Raw genomic sequence first — 6,807 nt, forward strand, 5'->3', positions numbered from 1 at the left:
ACAGCAGTGCCACATACACAGAGAGTATTTTCCCCTCCTCAGGCTAATTACAAGTGCTGGATGAGGTTCCTGAGTGAAAGTTTCTAACTGCATATAAAATATGCCCATTTTCCTTTGCAACTGTTAACGAATCACCCTTTAGATGCTTAATAAACCTGCACATTAGGTTCTAATCACATCCAGATTCCCTCATTAACCTGAAGCACTCTACTGGTGAAAACCCAGTTCTTCCCTAATCATTCCAGAACTCCCCAGTTCTGCAATCTCAGAGCCACTTGAAGCAATAATCCAAACTTTTCCATTTATCATGGCCATGTAACTGCTATGCAGCTCTTTTCTGACTCCCTGAGCTATATATTTCTCTGCCCTACTGCGTGGTTCACAAAAAACTTGTCTGGCCCTATAGCTTCATGGAAAATAATTTCTGTTTTCCATGTAAATGCTTTAGACATCTTAAGCCAAAGCCCAGTAAATTCATTAAATGTCGCTATAGCAGCTGTTACTATATCCCTCAATCGGCATTCTTGCTTCTGTTTCACTAACATCTGCTAACATTCACTAGCAGCCAGCTTTTTCTTGCCTCAGTCATGCATCTAATCACCCATCCTCCACTGCTGGCTTGTTTCCATCATTTCTCAGGATGTTAAGCACAAAGAAGATAAAGTTAATTATGAATCTTCTTGCAGCCTAGAAACTACAGGTCTGCACATTTCAGTACAGATTGGTTAAATGTCCCTATTGCCTCCTCAGCTTCAGGAGTGGGCCTCTCAGCCGCCTTAACCTGTCCCCACCCAAACCCCTAGGTATTATAATATGTTCCCATTCACATATCAGAAGTGATTAAATAAAAAGATTAAAATCCTTCTTCCTGAAAGCATATTGCTGGCACATTCAACATGATCAGTACCAGCAGTGATCATGCAGACTCCATTTACTATACGAGGCCACAGACTATATGGCCAATAAAGATTTGAATTTGCATTTACCATAATGCCAGCTTGTATGTAGGATTAGATATTTGCTTGCTCTCTTACTCTGCAGAGAGAATGCCCATTTCAAATTAACTGCCCATTCATAAAGTTTCTACCAATACAGGCTGGAATCAGAAGATAAACACAAGCAAAGCTCCCAGTCATCAAAGCCTGTGACTTGATCAGTTCTAGAAGTTACACGCAAACAGATTTTGCCATTTTATTCTAAAACCCAGAACGTCAATAGTGCATCATAAATACCAATGTCACATCAGTTCTTCCTAGCAGCTGAGCCATCAAGCATCTATATTCTCCAGAAGAAGGTAACTATGCTTTTATCTCACATGTTGTACAAATAATGCATTCCCAAACAAGAATAACTCACTGCGAGTTGAGTAGGGTGGTGATAAAAATGCTCCCATTAGTCATCCAGCAAGCACCAGGCAACACGCACATCATACTAGAACCAGGAAATCCCCAAACAACTCAGGAGGAGAACCAAATAAAACCACTCCTATAACCCACTTTGGGAAAGGAATAAATACCCTGGGCTGAGCTGAAGTAGAGCCCTTGGTGCAAGGGTGTGGGTGGGTTCTCAGGTGATGGTGGTCAAGGCAAATAAAGTCTCTTATTATGCTCATGGCCCTCACCTGCAGCTATGGAGCATGCAATTTAAAATGCAAGGGGGACTAATTGAAACAGAAGCTGAATTGCGAATCCCTTTACATTAGCTGTAATTTACATTAGCTGTACAGTGCTTCAAAGCAGCAATCACAATAAATTTTGGCACTGCAAAATATCTATTTTGAAGAGTTGAACGTATTATTTTTTATAAGGGCTCCTGATCAGATACTAGTATCTCCTCCTTTCAATAAAACCAACCAGGACTCATAATCTTCCTTGCAGGACGATGGATGAGGAACAGCTCACAGGTACTGCCAGTACAAGAGCACATAAACCCATGCTCACTCTGACAAAGATGACTTATTGCAGCTTCAAAACTGAAACTATTCCTGGACATCTCCTCTGTTTGCACTACAATCGTTCCCTTATTTCTCCACTCCTTTCCCTCCAAGTCATCCCTGTGCCTCGTGCCCCCCTCCTTCCACATACACCCACTGCTTTACATCTGAAGGTCACTTTGAGATAGCTGAATGCAATATGTTGTATAACTGTGCTCAGCCACACATACTGAAGCCAGCTCCCATGAGACAAAAGCAAACTCAGCAAAATTTGGGGTATTTTCCATTTTGAAAAGAGCATATGTTCATTCAGAAGTCATGGATCCTGTTCAACTTAATTTTGGAAAGGAAAATAACAGACAACAGTTGATTTGCTGGTGATGGTGCTGATGGTTTTTTTTCTCATTTTACATAACTCAGTTGGCTTCTGGTACATGTAATTATTTCTGTCTTCAGCCTGTCCAGCACAAAGTGATAGAGCTAAACAAGAAGTTGTTACTTGTAAGTGGTTTCCAAACTAAACTACACTGCTAAGCGAAGCTAACTTACAAATGGCAATTACTAAAGCTGCTTGGACCTCTGAGAATGCTGAAGGCATTTCAAGGTTATGACACAGAGCTTTACAGAAATGACCAAAACCTCCAAGGAGTTGAGAATCTTCCATGAGATGCCAGGGTAGCTGAAGGAGTCTCAGTGGTTCACAGACCTCATAAAGACACACACACCACAGCTCTAGCCAAGTACTGATTTTTGCCAGGTTGTGTCAGAAATAGCTGTACCAGAGGGACATACAAGGTTTTACATGGAGCTCCAATATATGCTGTAAAAGGTCTAAGGGAAGAATCCTCTATTTTATTAAGTTCATTTGAAAAAAACACACACAGAGCTGATGCTGGGGTGCTTGTCATTGAGATTCAGTGCTCACATTTGGGTTTTCTTCTTGTCGGCATATGAGCTGTCGTTTCTATCTAGAAGTTTCTGAAAATTGTTTAGCAGAATTTGAGGACTAGAAGATGGGTGTTGAAGGCATCCCACCACAGTCTGGGTGAGAACCTGGGTCTAATCCAGTCCTTTCTGGTAGCAGCAGGCCCTTACGCAGCTGAGAGGTGATCTAGAAGCAGCCAGCTCCTCAGTTCAGGCATGTATGTAGCCTCAATAGACAGAAAACGAATTTTCCTACCATGCAAAGTTTGACAAGGCATCTTGAGAGGATAAGGAGCTTTTCTCTAAATCCTTACCCCAGCAGCAGTCTTTCAAGTGAAGAGTGACAACCTAAACCTCTGTAGCAACTCCAGTCCAATGAAGCAAGGCACCTACCAGATAGATGTCTTGCTAGGACAAAAACTAAGCACTGCAAAATCCTGTCTCAGCCACCTCTTGGTGTCCAACCTGCCCTTCTGAAATATGCAAGTTCAAGCTGTTCTTTCTCTCACCACAGCGTGGTGGAGTTACATACATTAATTGTAAGAAACACAGACATGATAACAGGGATTGGGAAACCCTGATAAAGCCTGAATTCATACAATTCAATTGTAAATTCATTGAAGCAATTTCCACCACTTCACTGCTGCTGTGGACTTCTGGATGAATGTAAATACTCTGTTTTTTAAATCAAGATATCTTATATATAATATTACCTTGGTATTTTTCCCTTGCCTAAATCCCCCAGTGTGTATTTTACTAACAATGTTAATTATCAGGAGAACAATTTTAGAGCAAGAAGGAACCACCTGACAACAATGAAGAGCATGCTCTGTATGCTATAAAATTTGGGAACTGCACTTAAGGGTGTGACTATTTCCATAAGAAAGCAATAACATTGACGAATGTCTGAATAAGTTGTTTATGTGTGGAGAAGGGAGTTCAGAGGTAGCTGACTGGAACAGAATGGATGTTATTATAGGAAGCAATTAGAAAATGTTCATATATGTTTTTAGGATTTTGATGCTGAGCTACAGATTATTGCTGCTATAAAAAATGGCCTCTGAAGCCAAGGCTGAGCTTTTTAAAAGTACTTGCCATAATAAAAATAACAAAAAGACTGTAGGACAAGTCATAAGATAATGTGATACCCTTTCTTTTCCCTAACTTTCTTAATTTTTGGCAACATTACAATGCTAGCATATTTCATGACTCAAAAACTAAAACCCAGATGATTTTGTCATTGCTATTCCTCCCCAGACACCCGCATCTTCTGCTCCTTCACTAGATACCAGCGTACTTCAACTCTGTTCTGTTCATGCAGCTAACAGCAAGGACAGGTACACACAATCCAAATGCAGCGTGCCAAAGCGAGGAGCCAAAGCTGCAGAGAAAATAAAGCCCAGCTTTTAAACAACGTGGCTTACATGGGAATTGGCTTTGCAATGTGGAGAGGGGTTTGGGGATAAAATCCTTGTGCCACTCATTTCTGTTAGAATCATCAGATGGCAGCTAATGAATAATGCTGAAAATTACACATTCATTGTTAGGTTTCTGAAGAAACAACACTGAGATGAATGGCAGCACGTCACGCCCCTCGAGGTGGTTTTCACAGGGTTCTGCAGACCTGGCCACAGGGAATGTTACCAGATACAATGAGTTCAGAAGGGAGAGGACTTGTTTAGAAATCTGAGATCTGGATTTTAATTTTAGCTACATTTTTCTTGAATGATGAAAGACTGTTTTGTTGATTTGTTGGGGTTTTTAAACACAATAGAACAGCAATAATTGAATTCTGAACCATAGGTGTTTAAGGCACGGGTGGACGAGGTGCTGAGGGATATGGTTTAGTGTTTGGTAGGAACGGTTGGACTCGGTGATCCGGTGGGTCTCTTCCAACCTGGTTATTCTGTGTGATTCTGTGTGTGATCTAATGCCCCAGAATATATGGGTACGTGTTTAGCTGTTTGCTGCAATGGACCTGCCAACTCAGGGTTGTTTGGCGTAGAGAGCCCCCAGAAGCTTGCATGTGCCCCTATTCATAGACTCCAGTCCCAGGACATTGGGAATCCTCTCTTCCTCCAGCTCCAGGATTGGCTGAGATACCCCCCATGTCATGAGAAGCAGCACGAGACCTCTCCCTGTAAAATTCTGGAACTCTCTCTCATCCCAGCTCCAGTAGTTGAGACAACCCTTGAGACAGGACCTCTGGGTTGACCACGCGATTGCTTAGGGCTTGTCCCTTACACTGGGACCACGTGGCAGCCCTGCAGGGCTGTCAGTCCCTGACCCAGCAACACCTCAAAAGGGCTCGTCTCCAGCTCCCTACAGCAGGCCCATATCCCAGCCTATCCTTGACCTGTCCCTGTCCCCAGAGAGGTACCTGATGCCTAGGGCTGCCCTGGTGACCCCAGTGCCCTGCTCCTGGCAGGATGCTGTGACAGGGCACAGCTGCCAGCCCTTGTCCTGCCAGCCCCATGGGAAGCCCCTGTGACACTCTGATATTCAGCTTGAGAAACTGGAAATGAAGGAAAGAAGAAGGAAATCCAACACACTCAAATAACAAAAGGGGAAACCAGTTAGCATGCCACAGGTTAAGCACTTAAGCAAAGGATTGCAAGGAAAGTTGCAAAGGTAAGTTTGATTCCTGATTTATAAATTGCTTTCCTGGCAGCTGCTGCAGCAAGCCTTTCCAGGCAAACCTCTTTAGACTGGGCATGAGGTCCTCCCTCACACACCAAGCCTGGGGTTGGTTCAGGTCCTACGTGCTCTTCCCTGCAGCTAAAACACTTGTGCACTGGCAAAGGCTACTCATGAGGCAGCTGTGGCTGCCACCATGGCACCAGCAGGCTGGGGGACGGGTAGCCCTACACGATCGACCTGCTTATGGAGTTGTTTCTTTCTGGTTAATGTGATAAATTGCTGGGTATCATCACATGGACTGTACTTCTCCAGTAGCTTTTGACTGTCTTTTTAAGAGGAGCAAGCTCTGGTGCAATCAGGCAGCCGTGACCTCCACAGACTTGATCAAACATATTTTTAACCATAAACTTTACACCAAGACTTTATTCTGTTTTCACGGCAAAACACTCTTTTCTGACTGCACATTTTTTAAAACTACCTATGTTTAAACAGTTACACTACAGGCCTATCCTCTGGATTCAACAGCCCTTCCACACCTACAGCATTCAGGATTACTATATTAACCCACATGCTATTGTAAGCAATGCGCTTTCTATAACATTGTCATGACATGCTACCAAACAGAATAGAAAATGAAAAGTTGGAAAAGTTGAGCATTCTGCTACATCAAAAGACAAAATTTAACAGAATGGTATTTGGACAATGAGTCTATACTATCTTCTTGCAGGATGTTACTAGTCTATAATTGGAGCTGGTTGAAGAGAAAAGAAAATTCTCTGTGTTCCTATTCAATCATTTGTTCAAACTAGAAGGTTTTTTTAATCAACAGTAAGGTATCTGCACATGTGAATCGACCATATGTGTAATTCATACTCTGAACCTCTCCCCCTTGTAAAGACCAGATGCACGTGAGAAAGTTGCGGTGATTTAACCAAAGAACAGTTTTAAAATTGACTCTATGGACAAAGTAATGCAAATGGTTATTTTCTTTCTTTTGATGTATCAAATAAACATAATTCACCTAAGAGAAATAAATCACATGACATCATCTCTGGAAAATATTTGATCAAACTGGCTTTTAAAAAAATCCAAGTGAAATGGGTGCAACTTTTTTTGTGGATTAGTTCCTTTGCAATAGACCCACCCTTCCCTGAAGACTGTACTTTGAATGCAGCTTAGCTGGCTTTCACATGAGGGTGTACATTTTAAAAATTAGCAATACTTCTCTATTTTTAATCCACACATTTTAAAGTGCTTTAAAAGATATAAGTAGTTCTCATGTGGTTAAAAATTCATAGGAAAATTCAAAT

Source organism: Phaenicophaeus curvirostris, chromosome 3, assembly GCF_032191515.1.
Source record: "Phaenicophaeus curvirostris isolate KB17595 chromosome 3, BPBGC_Pcur_1.0, whole genome shotgun sequence".
In the NCBI taxonomy this organism is placed as follows: Eukaryota; Metazoa; Chordata; class Aves; order Cuculiformes; family Cuculidae; genus Phaenicophaeus; species Phaenicophaeus curvirostris.